Source organism: Triticum aestivum, chromosome 4D (genome assembly GCF_018294505.1).
Source record: "Triticum aestivum cultivar Chinese Spring chromosome 4D, IWGSC CS RefSeq v2.1, whole genome shotgun sequence".
Lineage (NCBI taxonomy): Eukaryota > Viridiplantae > Streptophyta > Magnoliopsida > Poales > Poaceae > Triticum > Triticum aestivum.
Window position 1 is genome coordinate 401,538,188 of NC_057805.1, and position 14,284 is coordinate 401,552,471.

Below are 14,284 nucleotides of genomic sequence, written 5' to 3' on the forward strand. Positions count from 1 at the left end.
CGTGGACCAACGCCGAACGCCTCCGCCGACGTCGCCGAGATCCGCTCCGCCTCCTCCCCCACCGGATCCGGCCACCCGCAGCCCCCTCCTCCGGCCTCCTCCTCGTCTCCAACCTCCTCCATCAACTCCGGCGAGCTCCAACTCCGTCCGATCCAGATCTGAAATCCTCAGAGGTTGACCCCGAAATAATCTCAAGTCTTTTAATTTTTGCATTCTGGTGCCCTGTTCATCATGCCATAACTCCATGCTCTTTACTCCGATTGATGCATATGATATACCAAAGTATTCATCATGAGATGCTCTTCATTTTGTTCCATTGTGACCTGCTTGTTTGAGTCCATCTTGACGCCAAAATATCTGATACAAGTGCTATATGATGTTTACTGCTGTTACTTACCAGTTTATGAGCATTTGTCATTTTTGCTACATTTGATGTGTGCATCTTATGAGCATGAGCTCTACATGTATTTTCAACTATGCCATGTCTTCTTTACAGACGTGCTTGCCATGTATTTTTGTGATCTATGTGGTGACCAGCACAAGTATGCAAACTAGGCTTCGTGATGTTTCTGTTTTCAGGGACAGGATTTTGCTAAGTCATTTTCCTGCTGTTATTGTGATGCCATGTATCCATATTGCTACAGTGAGATCCATAATTCTTTTGAATATGTTCAGTAGGGATGTTTTGGACATATAGATGTGCTCTATCCATCCATGCCCCTGTTTGCAATTATGGAGTGCCCTAGCATGTCTCAATCTTGCTCTACTTTTGCTATAAAATGTTCCTGGCAGAATGTTAACATGTTAATCAAATTTGCCATGGTTGTTGCTAGTGATCCATGCATGCTATGGACTTGTTCTTGCCATAGTTAGCTTCATGAACATGTCATCTTGCTGTTGGTATGCTTGTTTTGTCATGAAATGCTTTGTGATGAGTGAATCGAGCTCGCAAAGATCCCTTCATAATTCTGTTTATGCCATGCTCTGTTTTTCTGCTGTCTGAAACTGTTAATAAAACTTGCTATGTTTACATGGGTGCCACCATAGCTTCTGTGCCTTTTTGGCTCATGGTCAGTAAGGGACTTTTGATCTATGCATTTAGTAGGTTCATGCAATGCCTTGATTTGCTATGATATATTCCTGTAGAACGCTATTTGCTGGCTCTAAACATGGCTTCCTGGTGTTATTTCTAGCATGTTAGTATTTTCACCAAGTCTGTGAAGCTGATATCTTTTGCACTTTTGCTATGCTTGTTTGAACCTTCTCTGGTGTGATTTAGCCGTAACTCAGTGTTCATGTTTTGTCAAGCATCTTGAGTACATCTCTGCCATATGCTTTGTTGCTGTGTTGGGGTGCTGTAGCATAGTTTCTTGATGTATTCTAAGTGCTATCATGCTGTTAATTGCAGAATTGTGTCATTCTTGTTTTGCTTGCCATTTGCAAACCGTGCATCCGTTTCCGGTGATCTTTATATCGATTTCGACCGAAATCATCTCATCTTTCCAGCGGCATACTTGGTTTGCCAAGTTGATGCCTTGTTCATCTTTTCCCTTCCGGAGCACGCATATGCATTGCATATCACATCTCGCATATCATGACATGTATTGCATCATGTTGCTTGTGCATTTCCCGTGATTGATTGTTGGTCCTTTGCTTGTGTTCTTGCTTTGGGTAGAGCCGGGAGACGAGAACGCTTACGAGGAACCTGTTGAGAATGCTTACGAGGATCAAGCTTTCGACAACTCTGAGAACCTTGCAGGCAAGATGACCATACCCTCGAAATCACTTCTATCTTTGCTTGCTAGTTGTTCGCTCTATTGCTATGCTGCGCTACCTACCACTTGCTATTTCATGCCTCCCATGTTGCCATGTCAAGCCTCTAACCATCCTTTCCTAGCAAACCGTTGTTTGGCTAAGTTACCGCTTTTGCTCAGCCCTTCTTATAGCGTTGCTAGTTGCAGGTGAAGTTGAAGTTGGTTCCATATTGGAACATGGATATTTTGGCATATCACAATATCTCTTATTTAATTAATGCATCTATATATTTGGTAAAGGGTGAAAGGCTCGGCCTTATGCCTGGTGTTTTGTTCCACTCTTGCCGCCCTAGTTTCCGTCATACCGGTGTTATGTTCCTTGATTTTGCGTTCCTTACGCGGTTGGGTGATTTATGGGACCCCCTTGACAGTTCGCCTTGAATAAAACTCCTCCAGCAAGGCCCAACCTTGGTTTTACATTTGCCTACCTAAGCCTTTTTCCCTTGGGTTTTCGTGAGCCCGAGGGTCATCTTTATTTAACCCCCCCGGGCCAGTGCTCCTTCAAGTGTTGGTCCGAACCGAGCAGCCTGCGGGGCCACCTCGGGGAAACTCGAGGCCTGGTTTTACTCGTAGCTTGACTTATCTGGTGTGCCCTGAGAACGAGATATGTGCAGCTCCTATCGGGATTTGTCGGCACATTCGGGCGGCTTTGCTGGTCTTTTTTTACCATTGTCGACATGTCTTGTAAACCGGGATTCCGAGACTGATCGGGTCTTCCCGGGAGAAGGAATATCCTTCGTTGACCGTGAGAGCTTATAATGGGCTAAGTTGGGACACCCCTGCAGGGTATTATCTTTCGAAAGCCGTGCCTGCGGTTATGTGGCAGATGGGAATTTGTTAATGTCCGGTTGTAGAGAACTTGACACTTGACTTAATTAAAATACATCAACCGTGTGTGTAGCCGTGATGGTCTCTTTTCGGCGGAGTCCGGGAAGTGAACACGGTTTGGGTTATGTATGAACGTAAGCAGTTTCAGGATCACTTCTTGATCATTCCTAGTTTCGCGACCGTTGCGTTGCTCCTCTTCTCGCTCTTATTTGCGTATGTTAGCCACCATATATGCTTAGTGCTTGCTGCAGCTCCACCTCATTACCCCATCCTTCCTATAAGCTTAAATAGTCTTGATCTCACGGGTGTGAGATTGCTGAGTCCTCGTGACTCACAGATTCTACCAAAACAGTTGCAGGTGCCGACGATACCAGTGCAGGTGACGCAACCGAGCTCAAGTGGGAGTTCAACGAGGAACTTGGTCGTTACTATGTTTCGTTTCCTGATGATCAGTAGTGGAGCCCAGTTGGGGCGATCGGGGAACTAGCATTTGGGGTTATCTTCTTTTCTTTTGGATTTGACCGTAGTCGGTCTATGTGTGGATTTTGGATGATGTATGAATTAATTTATGTATTGTGTGAAGTGGCGATTGTAAGCCAACTCTCTTTATCCCATTCTTGTTCATTACATGGGATTGTGTGAAGATGACCCTTCTTGCGACAATACCTACAATGCGGTTATGCCTCTAAGTCGTGCCTCGGCACGTGGGAGATATAGCCGCATCATGGGTGTTACATCCACCTTGTATATACTGTACCCATCGGTCCAGTCATCCACGACAAAATATAGATAGTGCCGCGGGCGGTGAGATCGCCTGGATCTTGAGCCGCGCTCGTCGTCAGACCTTCGCCGCTTCGACATAGCTTGGCCGCTCGTAGCTGTGTTTGGAATAGAAGCGGTAGACCGTGTTGGATGACAGCGAGATGTGACAACGACGAATGATGAAGCAACGCTGGTCGAACTTGTTCCTGCCCCGAGCTGACTCGATCTCTCCTGGTCGATTATTCGGTACAAGTTACAGGGCAGGGGGTACAGGCATATTTGAAGATAACCTAGTAGGTAACCGACTTGGAGAAGTACTCGTAATCCTACAAGACCACGTACACGTTCCGTTTACTTGTTCGTGTTTAAGTCTAATAACATGTATGGCAGTACTTGCGGGACTACCGGGCCGTGCTCACATTAGACCGAGTTTGAATTGCCGTTTTGCGGCGATTTACAAGCGTAATAAAGACACGTCTCCGCGGGACAGGAGCACCGCACGCCAGGAGGAAAGTTTCTTGGCCAGCTTCTCAACAATCGGCCGGAGCGATGAGGCGGACGGCTTCTGGAGCGAGAGAGGAATGCCCAAGTAGGTGATAGGGAAGTCCATGATAGTGCAAGCCAGCTCGCACACGATGGAAGCTCGCGTGGGGTCGTCGCAGCGGATCGGGGTTGCCGAACACTTGGCAAAGTTCGTGCAGAGCCTGGAAGCCTCGCCAAAGACACGAAGCAGCTCCCGAATGACCCGGAGATCGCGGGTTGAGGGGTGGCAGAAGATGATCACGTCGTTGGCATAGACAGAAATGCTCGAATAGGTGTGCCGAGTGGTGAGCCGCTGAAGGAGGCCGCTGCGGTGGGCATGGAGGAGGAGGGAGTTGAGAGCATCAATGGCAATTGTGAACAGCATCGGGGACACGGGATCGCCTTGCCGCATCCCGCAAGCGTGGGCGATGGGAGGGCCGGGGGATCCATTGATGAGGACGCGCGTGCTGGACGTGGAGAGCAAGATGGCAATCCACTCGATCCACCGCCGTCCGAAGCCCAGGTGGCGGAGCACGTCGAGGAGGAAAGCCCAGGATACCATATCAAACGCGCGTGCAATGTCGAGCTTGAGGAGGACACGAGGCACGCGGAGGTTATGAAGCTGGCGGGCGGTCTGCTAGACCAGCATAAAATTGTCGTGCACGCACCGTCCTGTGATGAATGCACTTTGGTTGGAGGAGACGAGCTGGCCCAAGCGAGGAGCAAGGCGTAGTGAGAGGACTTTGGCGATGAGCTTCGCGATCAGGTGGATTAGGCTGATGGGGCGGTAGTCCGAGAGAGAGGAGGCGTCCGGCTTCTTCGGGATCAGCGTGATTAGGGCTTCATTGAGGCACTGGAGGCTGCGCCCGTTCATGGTGTAGAACTTGTCGAACACCTAGTAGATGTCGGCTTTGATTATGTCCCAGCACACCACAAGGAATTCGGCCGTGAATCCATCGAGGCCCGGGGCTTTTTCACGGGGGAGCGCCTTGACCGTACACCAGATTTCTTCCTCAGAGAAAGGCAGCTCGAGCTCCTTGAGATCAAAGGAGCGGTCGTCAATCTGTTGCAGGTCGAGGGAGAAATCATGGGGTCTTGGAGTGCCAAGAAGCGAGGAGAAGTGGTGGTATGCCGCCTTGGCCATATCCTGCTCATCGGTGATCGTAGCGCCCTCGTGCTGAAGGGAGAGGATGCGGTTCTTCTGGTGCTTGTGGGCCGTGTGGATTTTGAAGAAGGTGGTGTTAGTCTCGCCCTCCTTCAGCCAGCCAAACCGCGCTCGCTCATGAGCGATGGATCTCTCGAGCGAAGCTAATCCAAGGTAGGCGCGCTTGAGGCTGCATCGAAGCCAGACCTCAGAGGGGGAAAGAGCCCGGATGTCTTGGGTAGCGTCGAGGCGGTCAATAAGCTCCCGCGCAATCATAAGCTGCAGGGAGACATGGCCATGAGTGCGCGCGCCCCAACTCTGGAGGCGGTGAGCCGTGATCTTGAGGCGGAGGTAAATGCGCCGGAAAGGGTCCGGGTCGTGGACGGAGCCCCAAGCAGCCGCCACCATGTCCTGAAAACCTTCAAGTTTGATCCAAAACCGCTCAAAGTGGAAACGCCTCGGGCCAGTAGAGCGCGGAGTGCAGTCGAGAAGCAGCGGGCAGTGGTCGGACACCGTCGTGGCAAGCAGCGGAGAATGGCATGTGGCTGTGCGAGATCCCACTCAGAGGTGCATAGAAAGCAGTTGTTACGCACAAGCGTGGGCGAGTCCCTCTCATTAGACCAGGTGTAGCGGCGGCCGTGCATGTAGACGTCGCGCAGCTCCATATCAGCAATGAAGCGACGGAATCGGTTGGAGGTGCGCCTGTTTATCCGCCCGTTACTCTTGTCACTGGAGGAGGAGACGAGGTTGAAGTCACCGCCGAGGAGCCAGGGGCCAGCGCAAGAGTCGCGGGTATCTTGCAGGTCCTCGAGGAACAAGATCTTCTCATCGTCGTCCTGCGGGCCATGGACCCCGGTGATCCACCAAGGATGCGTGCTCGAGGTGGTAGAAACGAGGGCCGTGATGTGGTGCCGACCGATGTAGGGGCTGGAGATAGCGATCTCGTTATGGTTCCAAGCAAGAAGGATGCCGCCCCGGGTGCCGGAGGCCGGGAGGAAGAAGTAATCCAAGAAGCATGAGCCGAGCGTCTCCACAACAAGGGGCAACAAGAACGAATTGAGCTTCGTTTCTTGAAGACACACAATGTTCGGTGAAACCGAGGAAATTACAGAGCAGACCGCGGTGCGCTTAGCCCTAGAGTGAAGGCCACGGACGTTCCAAAACACAGTCTTGAGGATGCACTCCATGGGGGAAGGATGGAGGCCGAGAGGAGAAGGCATGACGATGCTAGTTGGCGGCAACGCCGCGGGCCGCCGTGATTGAACTGCACTGGACCGGGAGAGAGCCTGAAGGAATGTGCCATCCGTAGTAGTCCGCGAATGCCTGCACGACATCCTCGGCCAGCGGCTGCTCGAAAAGTTTGCTGTAGCGCTCGATAGCCATAGAGGAGATGGGCTCGTTCTCGTGGATGATGCCGAGCCGAAGAAGAAGCACACGTTTGGCTTTAGCTTCCGAGTCGAGGCCCCGATCGGCCTTGTCCATGCAGTGGCTGCGTCTAGGAGTGAAGTTTGGAGGCAATTCCTTCCTTCTTCGCTTGGTCTCGCCCTCGTCCGCCACGTGCTGTGCGCGATCCCCTCCCACATCATGGTTGTCATCGCCCTCTGCCCGACGATTCTCAAGCAAGTGAACCGAACGATCCGTGAATTCCTCTGGCATGGCAATAAGGAGACCCGCGCTGGCCACGGGCCAGTCAACTGGCAGCGCGTCTGCCGGCCCCTCCATCTCGGCGGCCTCGGCATTCCGGACCTCCATCGGCAAGGGATCTCACTCCGTGTGCGCTGGCTGTGGCTGCAGCACACCGACCCGGCCAGGCCGTGGGCACACCTGCACCTGCCCTCCGATGCTGACTCCTCCTCCATCTTCCGTGCGTCCACTACTTGGGTTCTCGGTGTTGGAAGGTCTTGCCATTTCTGGACTGATGCATGGATCGACGGCATGGCCATTGCGGACATCGCCCCTGCCCTCCTCCCCTTGGTTCCCCGTCGGCGACGCAAGCGCACCGTGGCGGATGGGCTCCAGGACCGCTGCTGGATCACGGACTTGCGTGGCGCGCTCACGCCCACTGCGCTGGTGGAGTACGTCCAGCTCTGGACTAGACTCCGTCACCTTCACCTTTCCGCCTCCCCAGACCGCCTTGTCTGGCGCTGGACTGCGGATGGGATGTACTCCGCCAGATCATGCTACGGAGCCCTCTTTGCCGGCTCCACATCCGCCCCATTTTGGCGCCTCACCTGGAAGTGCCGCCCCCCTGCGCGTTAAGATGTTCACCTGGCTGGCCGACCTTGACCGCTGCTGGACTGCCGATAGACTGGCTCGCCACGGTCTCCCCCACAACGACAGATGTGCTCTTTGCGACCAGGACGTCGAGACCATGCAACATATTATCATCGCCTGCCCCTTCTCCAGGCAGATTTGGCATGATGTCCTGTCTTGGGTGCGCGCCACCGTCCCCCCTCCGGCTGGTCCCGAAGAGTTCCTCCCATGGTGCTCCTCGATGATCATGAGCTCCCCCACAGGGCACCGCAAGGGGCTTGCCACCCTCGCAACCCTGACAGCTTGGTCTATATGGAAGCAGCGCAACCGCTATGTCTTCGACGGCGAGTCCCCCTCCACCTCCCGGCTTCTTGAGCTTATCCAGAACGACGCACGTTCTTGGGCTAGGGCTGGAGCTCACGGTTTAAATGCGCTGCTGGCATAGGTTCTTAGCCATGTATCTGGGCTGAGCAGCTCGTCATCACTGCTCCCTGCTCCTTGTCTTGCCTGTGTGCTGGACACCGAGCACCCCCCCCCCCTGTGTACTCTCTCTTTCTTCCTATCAATGAAATGATACGCTCTCAAGCGTATTCGTGAAAAAATGTAATAAAGACACGTCTAAAAGTTAGTAGGTGCGGCTTGGAGGACACCTTGGTTGGTCGTTCAGATCCGAGAAAACAGGGCAGTTATGTGCCTTCCTTTGCAAAAAATAAACACACCTTCCAACCTCCATTTCTTTTCCACCTGGATTATACGCGTGCCCAGTATGATACACGCGAAAACAGTTACATGCGCGCCGGCGTGCCGGCCAAAGTTTTGGCCGGTCGCGCCCCAGCCGTCTGATTGGCCCCTTCTGAGCCGTTCGATTCTTATCCCCTCAGTTCGTCTTCTTCCCCTCCCCTCACTTCACTCCTTTTCTCATATACCTACGCGCTTGCTCCTCCCACTCGCCGTTGCCACCTCTGTCCCCTGTGCGGCACGCCAAACCCACCTCCCGTCGCTCGCCGCATCCATCTCGCGTGCTCCCTACACCTCGCTGCTGTTGCACCCCTTGTTGACATCTCGTCCATGCCTAGTTGTGTAGTTTCTAGCAAAAACATGATTCCAGCAGCAAAAAAAAACATGGTTCCAGCAAAACATTGGAACGTTTCCAGCAAAACAAGATGTTCATAGTGAAAACATTGGTACGCTTCCAGCAAAAAAATACATGGTTCCAGCAAAAAATGATATGGTTCTGGCTAAAAAAACAGTCAAAACTGTGCCATGACATCTTGCTGCAACACCTCCCCCTCACCACCGACATACCAGCACAAAAAAACACTCACCATTCTATGGTCGCATCGCCGCCGTAGCCTGAAGCGTGACGTTGTTCACCGTTTGCAGCTCCCCCGGACGTCGGTTGCAGCTCCTCCGGATGTCGGTTGCAGCTTCCCGCCATCCATGATGGGAGCTCGCGTTTCGGTCGCAGCTCCCATGGACGCCAGTTGCAACTCCCATGGACGCCGGTTGCAGCTCCTGCTGTCTACGGTTGCAGCTTGCCGTTCCAGGCATCGGGGAAGAAGAGGATGCAGCACCACATCCATCGACAAAGCCCCCGCTCGCATCAGCTCCGGCGTCCCTCGGCTGCAGTCACCGGCGCTGGGATTTGGGGGACTTAGAGAGAGAGAGAGAGAGAGAGAGAGACGGCGGGGATGAACCAGAGAGATACTCACAGGAGGTGGGGATAAGGTTTGTGCGGCGAGCGATGGGCAAGCGGTCACGTGGGTCCATGTGCGTGCGTGTTGCGTGACGAGGCGGACAGCTCGCCGATTACAAACATTTTCCCAAAATAAATACATCTGCGAAACGACAATCCAAGACGAAAATATGGCAAAACCGTAACTGACTATATTTCCTTGACGGTTTTGAATTCGGTCATAGCGGGAAATAAGGAAAAGGTTGTGATGCCTTCGATTCAATTGTACGCTAATCATACACGCAAATGTGTACGATTAAGATCAGGGACTTACGGGAAGATATCACAACACAACTCTAGACACAAATTAAAATAATACAAGCTTTATATTACAAGCTATGGGCCTCGAGGGCTCGAGTACATAAGCTCAAATACAAACGAGTCAGCGGAAGCAACAATATCTGAGTATAGACATATGTTAAACAAGTCTGCGTTAAGAAGGCTAACACAAAAGCAACAATGACCGAAAAGGCAAGGCCTCCTGCCTGGGAGCCTCCTAACTACTCCTGGTCGTCGACGGTCTCCACGTAGTAGTAGGCACCGTCGGGGTAGTAGTAGTCGTCGGCAGTGGCATCTGGCTCCTGGGATCCGTCATCTGATCACATCAATTGGACATAGGGGAAAAGAGGTAGCAAAGCAACCCTGAGTACTCATCCAAAGTACTCGCAAAACTTACATCAGATCTAAACTAAGTATGCATCAGTATCAAAGGAATGGGCTGCATCTGTGGACTGAATTGCAGAATGCTATAAGAGAAGGGAAAAAGCCTAGCCTATCAAAGACTAGCATGTTCAAGCATCTTGCAGCATCAGAAGAGATAAAAGTAACATATTATAATACTAAGTATGTTGTAACATCGCCCAGAGATCACTTCCTCGACTCCCTGCGAGAAAGCAACCTTGAGCCATCATATCCATTTCATGCCTCAGTATCCAGTTCTAGTCGTATCGATCGTGATACAACTCCGAGCGTCCATTACCGTGGACATGGCTATTCGAATAGAGATTGAACTTCCCTACAGGGGTGCACAAACTTACGCAACACGCCCGATCAACTCTGGCCGGACACACCATCAGGTCATGACCGGCCTCGGCCGATCAACACATCACAGTCCTACCTAGGCTCAACAGAGAGGCCAGCACTCCGGTCTACATCCTAAGTGCGTAGGGGTCTTGGGCCCACCGCCCTTTGCACTCCTGCATGTTGCGAACGCAGCCGGTGTCAGTCCCGGCAACCTCCTTATACAAGGCAGGTGCTTACGCGGGCCACCCGGGCGCGCGCCGCTCAGTCGCTGACGTCTAAAGAGCTTTCGGCTGATACATACGACACAGAGTGCCCATAGTTATTCTCGCGTGGTGGTCAGTGCGAAAAGGCCAGAGGCCTACTCGGATCACATATCCAAATTGTTAGTGTCTTTGGAGCGCGCGGTTACGATCAATGATCCATGATATGTGGTCTCGTCGCCCTGTCTCACGGACTTACGAGGGCTAAGAATGCCTGGCCATGCCGCGTAGAAAACTCGCGGGTACCCTCCAGGTCAACCCGACTTCACATTACTCATCACATTTCTCTCGCGGGTACCCCTCGGGGCTGACCCGACTTCATCATGGTTCTGTGGTAAAGTCAAAGTAACCGTGTGTCCGAAACATCAAGGGGGTAACCCGAGGAATCACCCTCGATGTATTCCCACTTGATGTAACCATCAAGGTGAACTTGGAGGAATCACCCTCGATGGTCCACACTTGAGGGGTTGTACGACAGAGTCGTTATCGATAGTGGTGAAGGAGGAATCTGATGGAAATATGCCCTAGAGGCAATAATAAAATGGTCATTATTATATTTCCTTAATCATGATAAAGGTTTATTATTCATGCTAGAATTGTATTGACCGAAAACTTAAATACATGTGTGGATACATAAACAAATATCGTGTCCCTGGTGAGCCTCTACTAGACTAGCTCGTTGATCAGAGATGGTTAAGGTTTCCTAACCATAGACATGAGTTGTCATTTGATAACGGGATCACATCATTAGGAGAATGATGTGATGGACAATACCTAACCGTTAGCATAGCATATGATCATTCAGTTTATTGCTACTGCTTTCTTAATGTCAAGTACATGTTCCTTCGACCATGAGATCATGAAACTCCCGGATACGAGAGGAATATCTTGTGTGCTATCAAATGTCACAACGTAACTGGGTGATCATAAAGATGCTCTACATGTATCTCCAAAGGTGTCTGTTGAGTTGGTGTGAATTGAGATTGGGATTTGTCACTCCGTGTAACGGAGAGGTATCTCTGGGCCCTCTTGGTAATACACATCACAAGAAGCTTGCAAGCAAAGTGACTAAGGAGTTAGTTGCAAGATGATGTATTACAGAATGAGTAAAGAGATTTGCCAGTAACGAGATTGAACTAGGTATAGAGATATCGACGATCGAATCTCGAACAAGTAACAAATCGACAGACAAAGGGAATTACGTATTTTGTCATAAAGGTTCAACCGATAAAAGATCTTCGTGGAATATGTAGGAATCAATATGGGCATCCAGGTCCCGCTATTGGTTATTGACCGGAGAGGTGTCTCGGTCATGACTACATAATTCCTGAACCCGTAGGATCGCATGCTTAACGTTCGTTGACGCTAGAGTAGTATTGGGATATTTGATGAGTGGTAACCAAATATTGTTCGGAGTCCCAGATGAGATCCCGAACATCATGAGGAGTCTCGGAATGGACGAGAGGTAAAGATTTATATATGGGAAGTCATAGTTTGGGTTCCGGAAAAAGTTGCAGTTTTTTTTGGTAACGTACCGGGAAGCTTCCAGAAGGTTCCGGAGGTCCACAAGTGGGTTCACCATGACCCAAGTGCTAGCATGGGCTGTGGGGAGGCGCCCTGGCCTTATTGGGCTAGGCGCACCAAGTCCTCAAAAGCCCATGTGGCTGGAGAAGGCAAGAAAGGAAGGAGTACTAGTAGGAATAGGATTGGACTTGGAGTCCAAGTCCTCTCCCCCTTAGCTGCGCCCTAGGGCTTGGAGGGGCGGTTTCCCATGCCCCTCCACCTATATATAGAGGGGAGGGGGCGCCCCAAGAGGATACACCAAGCCCTTGGCACCCCTCTCTCTCCCGTTACTCCGTAGTTCCACAGCCTCGTCCCGATGACGCTTAGCAAAGCACTGTCTGTGCTCCACCACCACCATCACCACCATGCCGTCGTGTTGGTTGTGATCCTATCTACTTCTCCTCTCCCGCTTGCTGCACTGATCCGCCACCCATAAGTCGCCATGAAGACTTTACTTGCTACTGCCTCTACCATTCTTACACCGTGTTTCATTTGCCTTTATTTTTTGGGGGTTTTTCTACAAAACATTTCAGTCATGGATTTTAATGATCATATTAAGCAGGATACAAGAATCAGTCACCTTGCTATTATAAAAAATAATGCCATTTCTCAATTCCCATATAGTTCAGAATGGCAGAAATGCCTACCACAACTAGATTTCTCTCACTTTAATAAATCTCGAGAGACTGATATTGGACAAGTCACCAAAAGTATCGAGAATATCAAGAAGATTAAAAGCACATTTCATAATATTCCATAATAACCTAGTAATGGAGCCATGAAACGAAAGATGATTAGCGGATTCCTCCCTTCCACAAAAAGGACACTTGTTATCTCCAAGCCATCCTCTTCTGAGAAAGTTATCTTTAGTTAATAGTATGTTGTTTCTAAGCACTAACCAAATGAGTACCTTCACTTTAGGTGGCATCTTGACTTTACAAAGGAAAACATGAGAGTATTTAATATCATTTTGAACCAATAATCTATAATAAGACTTAACTAGGTAAATCCCTTTTTAACATGTCCACCTAATAGAATCTTTTTTATTAGTCAGAGTAACTGAAGCACAAACTTCTTTGATATGATCCCACAATTCAAGAGAATTTCCCTACAAAGTCCTTCTAAATTGGACCTTGTCAATTTCTTTACAAAAGATCTCTTTAACAGATTTATTTTTGTCAAAGCATATGTTGTAAAGTCTAGGGGCACTAGCTTCGAGAGATTTGTCCCCAATCCACCAATCTTCCCAGAAGCTTACATTTTCCCCATTCCCAACTATAAACTTGCACAGAGAGAAAAAATGATCTTTATGACTCGGAATTTCATAGCAGAACTGAGAATCTCCCTGTTTTGGTTTTATCCCATGCAAACAAGTATTTTATATATATATATTTATTTCAAATAATACCTTGCCACAACCCTTCAATATTATAAAGCTTCCACCACCATTTACATCAAGGATAAGTTTTGTATGCCCAAACCACCCATATCTTTTGGTTTGCAGACCTCGGGCCATTTAACTAGATGATTTTTATCTTATTCACATCCTCCTGCCATAGCAACCTGGCTCTAAAAAATCTATCCTCTTATTAACACCAACAGATAGGCCATAAAAGGACATTATAAAGTATAGAATTCCAAACATAGTGATAGAGGAATGCATCAAGGTGATCCTACCGACACTGGAGTAATCTTTCTTGTCAGTTACCACACTTCTTTTCCATCTTGTCCTTAGGTGGCTTCCTATTACTATTCCTAATTTTTTTTCTCATCCACAAGTAAAACTAAATATCTTATAGGGAGAGATGCTATAGGACAAGTGAACATTCTTGTATATTCATCATCTTTATTAATGGCATCACCAAACAGGAAAAGCTCATTTTTATGAAAAATAATTTTTAAACTAGACATTTGTTCAAATAAACATAATACAAATTTCAGATTGTGAGCACTATTGTAATCATCTTGTAAAAGGAAAATAGTGTCGTAAGCATACTGAAGCATATTGATTCCACCAACAACATTCTCCGTCAACACCCTTTTATGAGACCAGTCCCTCTAGCTTTGTCCAAGAGCATTGCCAAGGCATAAACAACTAGACTAAATTATAGAGGGTCACGTGCCCCTCCATGCACCCCCCACCCCCTCTCCGCCTGGAGGTTGTGGCCCCCCATTGGTTGGTCCCGAGCCCTTCGGAAGCTTCCCGATGAATAAGATTTGCTGAAATTTTTCAGTACTTTTGGAGGTCCGTAAATTGGTTTTTCTATAATCCAAAACATGTAGAAACAAGAATTGGCACTGGGTTAATAGGTTAGTCAAAAAAAGATAAAAATTGATGCTAAAACTATGCCCACATGATATAACCAGGCATGACAACAAC